The sequence below is a fragment of the Mustela nivalis genome (assembly GCF_964662115.1).
Source record: "Mustela nivalis genome assembly, chromosome: 10".
Lineage (NCBI taxonomy): Eukaryota > Metazoa > Chordata > Mammalia > Carnivora > Mustelidae > Mustela > Mustela nivalis.
The window spans coordinates 72,133,056-72,145,570 of NC_139029.1; the positions used below are offsets into that span (position 1 = coordinate 72,133,056).

The 12,515-nt window shown below is 36.9% G+C and overlaps 1 long non-coding RNA gene across 1 annotated transcript in view; it reads right to left on the reverse strand.

Moving 5' to 3' along the window:
* Window positions 1–387: 387 nt before the first annotated feature.
* Window positions 388–12,515, reverse strand: part of LOC309843278 — a 125,069-nt gene continuing 112,941 nt past the window's right edge. The window contains exons 4-5 of the long non-coding RNA XR_014300037.1: window positions 3,389–3,988; window positions 388–1,644 (exon numbers count right to left, since the gene is read on the reverse strand). This is a non-coding gene — a long non-coding RNA (uncharacterized lncRNA). The remainder of the gene's footprint in view (window positions 1,645–3,388; window positions 3,989–12,515) is intronic.

Below are 12,515 nucleotides of genomic sequence, written 5' to 3' on the forward strand. Positions count from 1 at the left end.
AATATTTTAAGCATCTTTACTGATTTTGTTATTTTTAAATTGGAAACCACTTTGGTAGCCCATGGAAAATTCTTTTAAATTTTGATCCATCTCTACTCATTAAAGGCGTTAACTTTAAAGAAAACATCTATAGTGCCAAAAATGGAGAAGAAATCCAGATACAGAAATTCTTGAGCTTTTTACTGTTAACTTCGACTGAGCAATTACATTTTTGTTTAAATTAAAAATCTCCTTATACTTTTCTAGAGAAAATTTAAACAGGCAAGTCTTTTGAGAGGTCTAGTGGCCAATATATATTAAGAGCGCTATAAATGTTTATGGTCTTTGACCCATCATTTGACATCTAGGAACAATAAACTAGGAAGAATAAAGTTACAAAATCAACTGTATTATTAATTTGTATTGTATTATATATGTTTTTATTGTCATACTACAATACCCAAATAAAATTGGAAACAAAGTTTAATAACAAGAAAACAAAGAATAGTTAAGTAAATTAGTGTAAACCCATACAATTGGAACATATTTTTAAATAATCAAGAACAAGAAAAAATAGTTGTAATGATACAGAAAAAGTAGCAACTAGTGTTTACCATATAATCCCAAATATGTACATACATACACATGCATATATACATACGTATATAAATATATACTTCTGTGTGAGATAGAAGGATAGAGGAAGAATATAGACAGATAATCTCCAGGTGATGAGACTATGTGCAGTGCTAATTTTCTTATTTATTATTTATGTATTTATTGATTTATTTTTCTTCTTTCTATATTTTCCAATTCAACAAAAAAGTATATGTATATATGTTTCTTACATGTGAGATTTTAAAAATATGGCACCAGAACAATCTAAACACTTTCAACTATGTATTTCTCCCTATATTGAAGCCTAGTATGATTCTTAGCAAAGAGTACACTTTAAGCTTTGTTTCAAACAAATGTTCCCTCTACACAAAGTACCTTCCATGCAGCATAAGCTATAAGAAGTTTTCACAAGTTCTAACCAAATAGTTCAGTAAAAAGTGGTGTAAAGAAAGGAGTAAATCTAAGAAACAAAGAGCATATATAATTTTTGGACAAAGTTGACATACGAAAGTGATAAATGGTTAACATAATGTACCAAGAAGAGAGGGACATGTGTGGGAGAGATGCCCTAATATATCATATGTACATATTCATATCTAAGTAGAAATGCAAAATATATCCCATCTGTTTTCACCCTCTTTTCATCCTCTTCAGTTCCTCAAACAGCTGGTTGTGCAGCAGTGTACTTTCTTGGCAATATCTTGTTAGAGGAAGAGAATGGCTTCCATCATTGCCTTGATTGTCCAGAGGTGGTTAATGGGGCCAATCCAAGACGACGGCCATTGTCACAGCGTAAGCACATATTTCCTAGCATAATGAGTGGTCCTGGGTTGTTGACTCAGTCTTTAGTTATTGTTCTTACCAGGCACATTTTGTCTATCTTTAGTTATAAAATATTAAAAAGTGTCAGGACACTTGTAACAAATAGCTATCTAAAATAAGGTGGTGAAAGGCAAGAGACACACACAGATTGATCTCACTGGGGTTACAACTTCATACATACTGCCTGAGTAGGTTGATGTTACTTGATATCATCACCAAAAGTATCTGCAAGATTGAATCACAACAGCAAATGGAGCTTTTTGAGTATTGCTATTTCACTCATATAAAAAATAAGTTCCCTCTGACTCAAGTTAAATCAGGTGGCCATCTTCTCAATGGTCTCAGGATATTCTTGGGCAATGACTTAAGTGTCTATGGTCAGTGGAATATTCCTTCCATTAGCAATATTCAATAATAATATGTTGCAAAGGGAACACTACAGGAACAATAAGATCTGGGTTTGGGTTCTACCTCTGCTCCTAATCAGTTGTGTGATTTAGGACATGTCATTAAGCTCACTCACCTTCAAATTTAATATCTACATAAACTAAAAAGGAGTGGAACCCTAGAAATCTATGCTTCCACCCCAATGGTTCTTAATCATAATTTTCTGCCCAACCCTTCCTCCTCATCACCCACCCATCCATCCAGAAAACATTTAGCAATGCAATTTTTGATACTGTCACAGCTTGGGAGAAGGAGCTACTGGCATCTAGTGGGTAGAAGCTAGAGATGCTGCTAAACATCTTATAATGCCTAGGATAGCTCCCCGAAAAAGAATTGTGTGGCCCCAGATTGCCAATAGCACAGCTTTGAGAAGGCCTGCTCTACCCTCTAGTTGCACCCTGCCATAGGAGAGAAGTTCAAATGAGTGTTAGATCAGAACTTTAAACAATTACTTTTTTAAGTTATTCAAGTTTGAACATTGATAATTGCCTTCTAGACTTGCTCAGGTGATGGTTAATGAACTCTATCTACTTAAAGATGGAAAATATCTAGAAAAGTCTAGAACATCATCGCTGATTTCATCTGTCACAATTGCTTAATTAATGTGGGCTTATCCATATAAAATTAGTTATTTACACCTGAAGAATCCACTGCATTTTCTCTTATCTCAGTAAGGACAGTTTAAAAAAAATCTGTTTCACATCACCAAATGCCTTAGCATCATAAATGTGATATAACTTGGAAATCAAAGTGGGTTTATCTATAGGTTGGTCTATTTAAACAGTTGACCACTTGATTATTCTCCCTGACCCTGAACTTGGTTGTTTTTTCCAACACTAAGCTTGTCAATGCCCTCATCTTATTGCAGTAATGTGAGAGTTAGAAGACAACATATTCTTTTTGGGATTTCATTGCTAAAAGGGATAGAGAAGATTGTACCATAAATGATCATTAAGCAAATGCAAAGACTAGGAAGAGTACAGAGTCAAACTTCTTCTTTAAAAAATTTATTTTAGGGGTGCCTGGGTGGCTCAGTCATTAAATGTCTACCTTCAGCTCAGGTCATGATCCTGGGATCCTGGAATCGAGCTCCCCATCGGGCTCCCAGCTCAGCAGGAAGCCTGCTTCTCCCTTTCCCATTCCTCCTGCTTGTGTTCCCTATCTCACTGTCTCTCTCTGAGATTTTATAAATAAAATCTTTCATTAAAAAATCTTTTATTTATTTTATAAATAAATAAACAAATAAATAATTTAAAAAATTTTAAAAGCCAGAATTTTATAAGATTAAGGATGCCATATATAAAAGATGTTTGTTAATGTGTTTGTTTTCCTTTAACAGGAGAGCAGTGAAAAATCTGTTACACTAATCCACATTGTAGTTTGATGTGTTCTTTGAAACAAACATGGAGAGAAAAATCTGCCCTATATTTTTTTCTTTAAAATTGCAAAATTTTTGAAATCATTCTTGTCACCATGGATCCTCAAGAACTATAGATTCATAATGGAAGTTTCTACCACTCACCTTGAAGATTTCAGCATAGATGCTGCCAGCTTCAAAGATTTTGCTTTCAGTTGGTTTCTGTTGTTGCCTCACTCTATCAATATGGTGACAGGAGGGTAAGTTGGCCTTAGATAGGAAGCTCCAAGATAGAGTTGAAAACACATACGAAAACACATTCAGTAAGAGTCTTAGCTGAATGGATCTTCTGAAAAGCCTTCAATCAACACAAAATGATTTTTTTACATTGATTAGCTTAGATCTTAATGGGTCGCTGAGTATGAGGACTATAGAAAACTGTGGACGAACCAAATGAATTTGTATATTATAGGGATCCGAGAAATGCTGGATAGATGTATTCATATTTGACCATGCTACCATTCGTTCCTCATGTCACAGGCTTTCCTTTGAAGCTCTGAGTAGATACTTCCATTTCTTTCACTTACAGTTGATGCAATTTTAGAAAGCTCTAAAAGCCTTGTACTAACAGTCAATCAACTCTTAAAGTGCCTCGTCATTCTTGTCAAATCAGCCTTAATGTCTCTTGGCAGAAAATCCAATTGTTTCAATATTGGTGGACTTCAGAGAAACCCCAAGTTAATGCTGAGGAGGATTCTCCATTTTCTAAAAGAAAGAGTGGTACAAATGTTTAACTAGATTTGAGTGTTCAACCTTTAGTCTTTTGACAATATAAATTTTGCTATGCTGGTCTGATATCATAGACAGAGCACTGGACATGAGGATTAAAAAGATCTATCTGAATCATAGCTCTGCCATCCAACAGCAGTGGCTCTTTGGGTATATTACTTCACACCACTAAGTTTCAGTTACCATTATGGGATAGTAACACCTAATTTATGGGGTTATTGTTGGCATTAAATGAAAAAATGTGAATGTACTTTGTATACTGTAAATGACTATACAATTGTAATGTTATATTACAATCTCTGCCTTTAAGAATACATTGAATGAATACACAGAAGACTAATCCAAGAGCAGAGATGATAGAACACACATCACTGTGACCCCATGTATTAATATCATAACAGTACAGTTTTTCTCTGGATTACAAAAAACCCATTCACATAAACTGTGGAGGAAGAACCACAGAACCTACGACCCAAGAAGATTATTATCTTTTTCTTTCCTTAATATAAAATGTGTAGCAAGAGGATGATCTCATGAACTTCTATTTTTTAGAAGGGAAAAGACTTTATAAACTATGGATACACAATAAGAAGGGACCTTTGCAAGGAGAGATAGCACTGCAGAAGAAAGTGGTTCCCAGTATTCAGAAGCAGAGCTCAGATACATATTCTTGTGTAATCAATGTTAGGTGTAAGAGCTGTAGTTGAAGTAAGACTTGCCATCACGGTTACACGGCTGGTTTCCAGATCTGTGCACAAGAAGACTTTACAGACAGCCTTTGAACCCAACCATCACACATGACATTCCCTCCATAGGAAAATGTGTTTTTGATAACATTTAAATAAACATTTAGAATTCAATTCTGCTCAAAGTTAGAGATTGCTTGTATAATCAATTAAGTATAAACTATGTTTCAAATTCTGCCAGAGTTAGATTTCCTGAGGATGGAATCTGGGATGTGACTGCTAGTGAATTCATAATGGTAAACTGCTACCCACGATGCTCTATTGTGAATCCTGATATCACGGGAATGGTCTCAACCTGCTTTGGTACAAGTCATCTTTACTGGGGTGTTTTCCTATTACCTTATATTGTGCTTTTCTAATGAGATAGTGGGTTTTTTAAAAAAGATTTATTTATTTATTTGAGAGAGCGAGAGAGAGAGAATGCGTGCATATGCATGAGCACCTCAGGGAGGGGCAAAAGGAGAGGTAGAGAGAATCCCAAGCAGACTCCACACTGAGCATAGATGCCAATGTGGGGCTTAACTCATGGCCCTGAGATCATGACCTGAGCAGAAACCAAGAGACAGATGCTTAATCAACTGTGCCACCTAAGTGCTTGATGGGACAGTATCTTAATACAACATTCCACTTGTTTGAATAAGAGAAGGCAGCCAATGGAAATGGCCTTTTTCTTCTTCATTGCAATGGCTCCACTCTTAAACCTTAGTGCTCTTTACAACCTGACACAAATATTATTAAAGGAATCCCTTTTAAAAAATTACTAATAAATTAATGACTATGATCCAGATGATTCTATTATCTCAGCTGTTTCTCTTTATGGCAATTAATAGCTGTGACTCAGTCAGTTGTGTGGGGAGGTGTAATAACTCTCATGAGTATAAATATTATCATGTCATATTAAAGTCGGCCTATCATTGCCCAATAGACCCAACCTAATCCTGTTTTTCCAGAAAATAAGTCATAAATACTGACATAAATTTTAGCATATATTTTGCAGTATCCTAAATATGCCAGATACTTCGCTAAATAAGCCATGGTGCCTTTGCACATTCTTTTTCCTCTGCCTGGAATTCTTCCCCCCTTGCCTCTCAGAGGAAGCCTGCCCACTTTTCTCTCATAGCATGTTCAATCCAAGCTAATCTGCATGGTCTTCCCTACTCCCTCCAGTCCTGTCCCAGTCCAAACACAATCTCACTTGGTCCAAGTGTTACTCTCCCATAGCACTTTGCACTTACTCCACCAGCACTTACATTGCCATCCTATAAATACTGGTTTACAGACTACTGAGAACAGGGAATACATTGTTCATCTATAGTAACCATAGAATAAACTATGAATCAAGTAAATAGTCAATCATTCTTTTCTAACATGAGCAAGTGGTATTGAGTGTCAAGTATTATGCTCATGGTATTTCCGTTTCCTGACAGCTTAAGAAGTTTCATAGGGTATTCATTAATCTCATCTGTTTTTTTTCATTCAGTGAATAAGTCAAGATGTATTTGTGGTTTCTGTACATCCATTGCATGGACATGGGATAATGAACCCTGCATTATCCATGTCCCCCTGCCTTATTTGAGTCTCTCACCTGAATCCTGAAGCCATAATTCTACTCTGTGTTCTGGTTGCCTGCCTGAGACTCATTTGGAAGTCTGGTTCCCCAAGAATAGGTCAGCAATAAACTTGAATTTGTTGGACTCTCAGCAATTCTGCTCACTATTTGTGTAAATTTGAGAATGTTCCTTAACCTCTTCAGACCTCAACTGTAAACTGAGAATGATACCTATTTCACAGGGCTGTTGTATGTAAGACAATATCAGAAGAACACCCTAGAGAGTGCCAGCATATAACAGGAATCAGTTATATCTGCTTATTCTCCTTGTCTACTCCTATCCTCCTTGAAGAGCTAAATGTAATGTAACCATATGGGAGATAATCCTAATGGCCACTTTAATTCTAAAGGGATAAAAAGTGAATATAAAAGTGGAGATTTTTGAAAACATAGATTAAGACACCTGATTTGAAAAGGACCTATAATCTCAAATACCTCATTCATTCATTTACTCATTTTATTCATTCAAGAATATTCATTAAATGCCTAAGGTCTGGAGAGGTTAAGCATACTTTTAATATAAAGCAGTTAAGATAGACAATATTTTTTACACACTTTATTTATTCACTTATTTATTTACTTGTTTGTTTACACATACACACCCTATTTCTTATACCTTAGGTTTTTTTGGATAGACCATGAAGAGTAGTAACATTTGTAAACTTCTAGAGCAAAGCTAAATAACCAAAATTTGAGTACAAAGTGCCTCTCTCAACACAGACAATATTTTTTACCTTTAGAGGGCATTCTGCCTTATGGCCTTCAAACTACAAAGAAATCCAATGCTTGAGGTTACACAGAAAGCTGGGGGAACAGTTTATATTTTCTAAGCATGAAAGTTTTTTTATAGTTTCTTAACTGAGACAAAAGTTTCATGTTGGATTGGTTCCCAATAACATGTTTTTAAGGTTATCACAATGTCTTATACATAGTGACTACTCAACAAACATTTATTGAATTAATGAAGTTTTAAAAGAGCCTTTATTTATTTTAGCTCTAAAATGCCTTGGAAGACATTTCAAGCCAAAAAAAGCCTTTGAAATAGTCATTGAATGTTGACGGAAGAGCAAAGAATGTGAATTTCATGCATTGTGCCAGTTCTTCCGCCTCCACTGGAAAAAAACAGACAGGTTGGCTATCTAAATAAACAAAAATTTTTCACAGCTGGTGATTTTTGGTATTTAATTACGAGATGAGAAGGAACTGCTTTTTTCACTGGGGAGGAACATGAATTGGTCTCACCCACCAGAATGATTTGGAAAGTGTATTAAACCGAGAATAAGTGACACAAGAGAAAAAGGATAAAACGCCCACCCACTGGTACATGAGCATACTAAACATTCATTCCATTGAGTTTACTGGGAACTTCCTCCTTTTTGCTTTTATGGAGAGACCTGGGAGCCTTCCTATTTTGTTCTGTTGTAGCTAGGGAGGCTAATGGTGCTTCATTGAGTGTCTCTGCACTTAGGATGCATCTGTATTTCTGCAGGGAATGAGGCTCTCACTGCATCAGATGATGAAGAATACCCTTGCTCCAATGCCCACATGGCATTGTGCAATGTTCACTGAGGCAACACTAACATCATGCTCTGCACTGGAACGATGGTAAAATTGGGGAGCTAGATGTGTACTTAGGATTTCTTAGTTGTTTGATCACATCGATGAAAGGATATGCAATCAATCTCCCCCCTAAGACAGTGAGTGGTATTGGCCATAACTCATTACTCCGTCAAGGATTTGGCATTTCAATCGATGGGAAATGATGTGTGATCATTCTAATTTATTATACATCATTTCCCATCAATCGACGAGCTGAAGCCTTGACATAATAAGTACTTACAGACACTGTCAATCATTCCTGGTCCAAATACCTCCCTGTGCTGCCTTTTGGGATATCCTCAAATAGTCATGAAAATGGAATGTGCCCCCCAAATCACAAATGCATTGATTTCATTCAGCAGAAAACTTTGAGATGACCTCTTACTGGGGGATTCCATCAGCAATTGCTTAAACATTGGATCATCAACCAAGGTAAAGGGATGAAATTGATGAATATCCTGATTAGCCATGATTTTCCTCCCAACCTGTCCAAGTGGGATTCAAAAGATGGTGGTATTGCTAGAATCAAAGGGGTACACTTCTGTCTTCAAAAAATGCCAATCTCCTCCACCTCAAAAATTTAGTCTTCTCAAAAAATTTAGCATTTCCTGAGTGCTTTTTAGAATTAAGTCAAAGCACATTGATTTTCCTGCCTTTTGTCACTGTAGTGAATGACATCATAGGTGAGGAGATCACCAAATACTATCAAGATAGCAGAGCTCATGAATTACTGGTAGTTCTCAATAAGATCCCTCAGCTGTTTTTACTGCCTATACTGAATCAATGGATGAGAAATGTCTGGTTTGATTAGTTCCATTTGTTTGAAATTTGATTCTCTTGAAAATAAAATAAGGAAAAAAAAATTCTCAGGTACATGCACTAAAGCAGGAGTATTCAAAGTCATGATTTTGGACATTACAATACCATATATGGTTTTCATAGTAACTCCAAAAGCTGCCTACCTCTTCACCTGAGCAATTTTGATATTTTGAAAATATGTCACGACATTTTCAATTTCTACTTTGTAATATTTTTCGGGAACAAAACCACATTCCCATGAGAATTTCTATGCCTAGTAGGGGGATTTTTTTATTTTCACCAGCAGCAAAAGGAGCATTTTCTGAGGAAAAGAGGGTGATGTATTCTCTATAACTGACATACATAGCAACACTTTTGTGAGGACAGAAGGAAAAATGCTGCATTTTGGCTAGAAAAAGTTACATTTTTTTTGCCTATGAATATCTTCTTTTAAATATCTGGGAAAATAACAAGTAAAGCCAAGCTGCAGAGGTATTTTCATTCTTAATAAACTTAAAAAAAAAAAAAAGGAAAGAAGATAAATAAACTCTATATGATTTTTTTTCACCAGCAACATTTGTGATATCAGCTTCTTTTTTCTTTCATTCATTCTTTCTTTCTTTATTTATTTTTTTTAGGGATCCAGCTGTGAAAGCCTGATCATTTTGGAGGAAGCCTATCACAGTGCTTTGCATGCATTGTATGAGTGTGATCTGGAAACCAGTTCAGGAAGTCTGTAAAAGCATCACCAAGAAAGTTTGCCTCTACCATGGGTAGCAAAGGCCCATACCCAAGAGATGAAAAAATGACAAACTAATACAATGGATTTTAATAAAAGCTTCCTCGGTGGATTTTAAAGCATTCATTAGCTCATTCCATCCTCACAATCTGGATAAGCCAATAACTTTCTCGTCTTGGAGGGAAATGCCCTTCTCATTTCTCCCAGCACCACGGCTTCCTCTTCACTTCCTCGTCAGCAATCAGTGGGTCTTGGCAGAACCAGGGCTTACTGGGGAGCCAGCTGGCTCCTTTAGCTCTTTGTATGCTCTGGGGCTTATCCAGGCTAATGGAGTATCACAGTTCATTATGCACCTTCCTCTTCTACCCCCCGTGAGGAAGCTCCAGTGTATACCAGGTTTGGGGCAGGAGGCATCACTGCCACTGAAACTGCCAAAAGGAGCTGCCAATATCCTATGAAGGAGATCAGGGATATCAATATTTGTAAGAAAATGTGTCCTGACCCCAGAAGATGGCTACAAGGCATTCCAAGAATGCAGGAGAATTAGCATCAGCCACTCATTCTACCTCGCTCTACATCTGTAGGGAAGCAGCCATCAGTTATTAATCTCTCCCTATGTGCCAAACATGTTAAGCTCTTTACACATAGTAGCTTCTGCAGACCTTAAGACAAAACGAAAAACTTGGTACTGTTATTGTTCCTATTTTTCAGATGAGGAAACAGAAACAGGAATTGCGTAGGCAAAATACCTTGCCTGAACTCATGTGGCATGTGAAAAAGAGCTGTCATCTCAATAATACGCCCATCTTCCTACCTGCTATTCAGTACAACCTCTAAGGAAGGAGTGCTGTCCTTCAATTCCAAGACAAAGGCAAAGCCAGTTAAGGAGGATTTAGTTTTGCAAGGAAAGAAGAACAGCAGAGGGAAGTAGCTAGCATCTAAATGATCAAGAGAAGCTTCCAAATACGGTCCAGAAAGTATAAACTAAAAAATCATAAAGGCATCCTTATTATAATAAGGGTCATCTCCTAGGACATCTCTCTTTTTTAATAAAAATTTCTTTCTAGAGAAGAAAAGATATAAGCATTCAAAAACTCATTTTCAGAAAAAAAAAAGATTATGAAAAGACCACCTTTTTTCAAAAATCTGAAGCAGAATCAATCACAGTCCATGCCACTTCGTAGGAAGTGAGGCCACTGCTTTAGAACCTTCACTAACAAAAGAAACAATGTCTAGAGTGAGTGTTCACATGTGAGGTTTGAGTCTGATATGATTTGAAAAGCTTGAGTAATAAACTCCTGAAAAATGGGGTTTGGTAATGAGCAAGCCTTTAACTATATAGACATGTTGCCAGGTACCACTTTAATAAACTATTACAAATGATCGATGCAAAGGTGTTTCCAACAGCTGTTTATGCAATGTGGCTGGAAGAATTCTTCCATAAAGAAGCTGTTAGTGGGAAAATTGGCTATGCATGGTTGTGATGTCAAATCCATACATAACAAACTTTTTCCTGTCAATCAACAATCTTGCCATAAATTAATTCATTTATAACAAGCCTTTTTGAATTGACAGCTTCGATGTGAATAATAAAAAGGACTCTTTGAGGAAAGTGAACTCAGAATGGCTTTTTGCAACTCTTTAACACATGCAGAGAAGTGGCAAAGCCTTGTGACTTTTAATTTATATTGAAAAAAAGGTTGGCAGCAGCTCCAAACACCAAAGTAGCTTTCCAAAAGCAACTGAATACAACAAAACTAGGGAGAACTGTAAGGTTTGGCTTATAGAGGATAAGCAGGACCTGCTCCTATCTAAGGACAGAGGCAAATGCCAGTGTGTTTCCCTTGACTGTTCTGGACATAAAGATCAAATGTAGATGTAGTTGTTATGTAAACATACTCTTGTTTGCTTTCTGGCCAATGAGCTGTTGTCACACCACAACCTCATGCAGGTGAGTGTGCCTGTGTGGTCACTAGCATCACAGTAGGCCCATCAAACAGACCCTGAGACCCTACTGTCAGATTCTAATGTCAGGGCTCTTGACCCTGCCTTTCTCTCACATTGTTACTCAAGCTCAGTTATCTCTGGCTTCTGATGTGGTTTCCCAACAAGTTTGATTCACAAAAATCACAGGGCTGTAAAGAATGCCTACATGACAGTAGGTGTGTGCTTCTATGTTCTGGGAAAAACAATACCTAAGGCAAGAGTTGTATCCTTAAAGGCAACTAGAGATGGGATGCCACAATCTCTTCTGGAATCCTCAATGCAACATTTCTAACTGCTAAATTTTACCTTTACATAGTACAGTGGCCCCTAATATCATCACCAGAAACAAAGAGAAGTTGGCTGTTTTTCATGCCTAACTTCAACAGGCTATAGGGCTAAATAACATTTATTTCTGGAAACAGGGGTTTCTTTCTCCAAAACTCTTTTAGTGCAACATTCCTGGTTGTTTTCAATCCTCTCTTCACCTTTCTATTTAATCAATCTGTTCAAAAAGTAGATATGAATCAGTTACTGTAAGCAGGAATGAAAGTCAAAAAAATTTTAACACACCAGTAAGATTCTTGCAATGCATTAGTAGCTTTGTATTTTGTCCTCCTGCACTGGATGAGAAGCTCACTTTAAATTCTTCATCATTTATCCTTGTAAGTTTGCTCTTGAAAAAGAGAAGACCCATCCCGGACCCTAACCAAGGCAGTTGTCTCATAGATGCCCTGCCCTGCCCACCCCACTCTAGTTATTCTGAAATTCCTCTCTTCTTGTCTGCCCCACTAGCTGGCAAGTTTGCTGAATTGCCCATATGCTTCCAGTTGATCATGCCCCTTTGCCTAGTAGACCTTTCCAGCCAGATGCACACAGAGACACAGGCAACCAGTGCCTAGATCTATTTGTTTCCCGGGTGCCTATTTGTTTTTGGTTTTGTTTTTTAAGATTTTATTTATTTATTTGAGAGCGAGAGAGACAGAGATAGTGAGGAAGAGTATGAGTGGGGAGGAGGAGAAGCAGGCT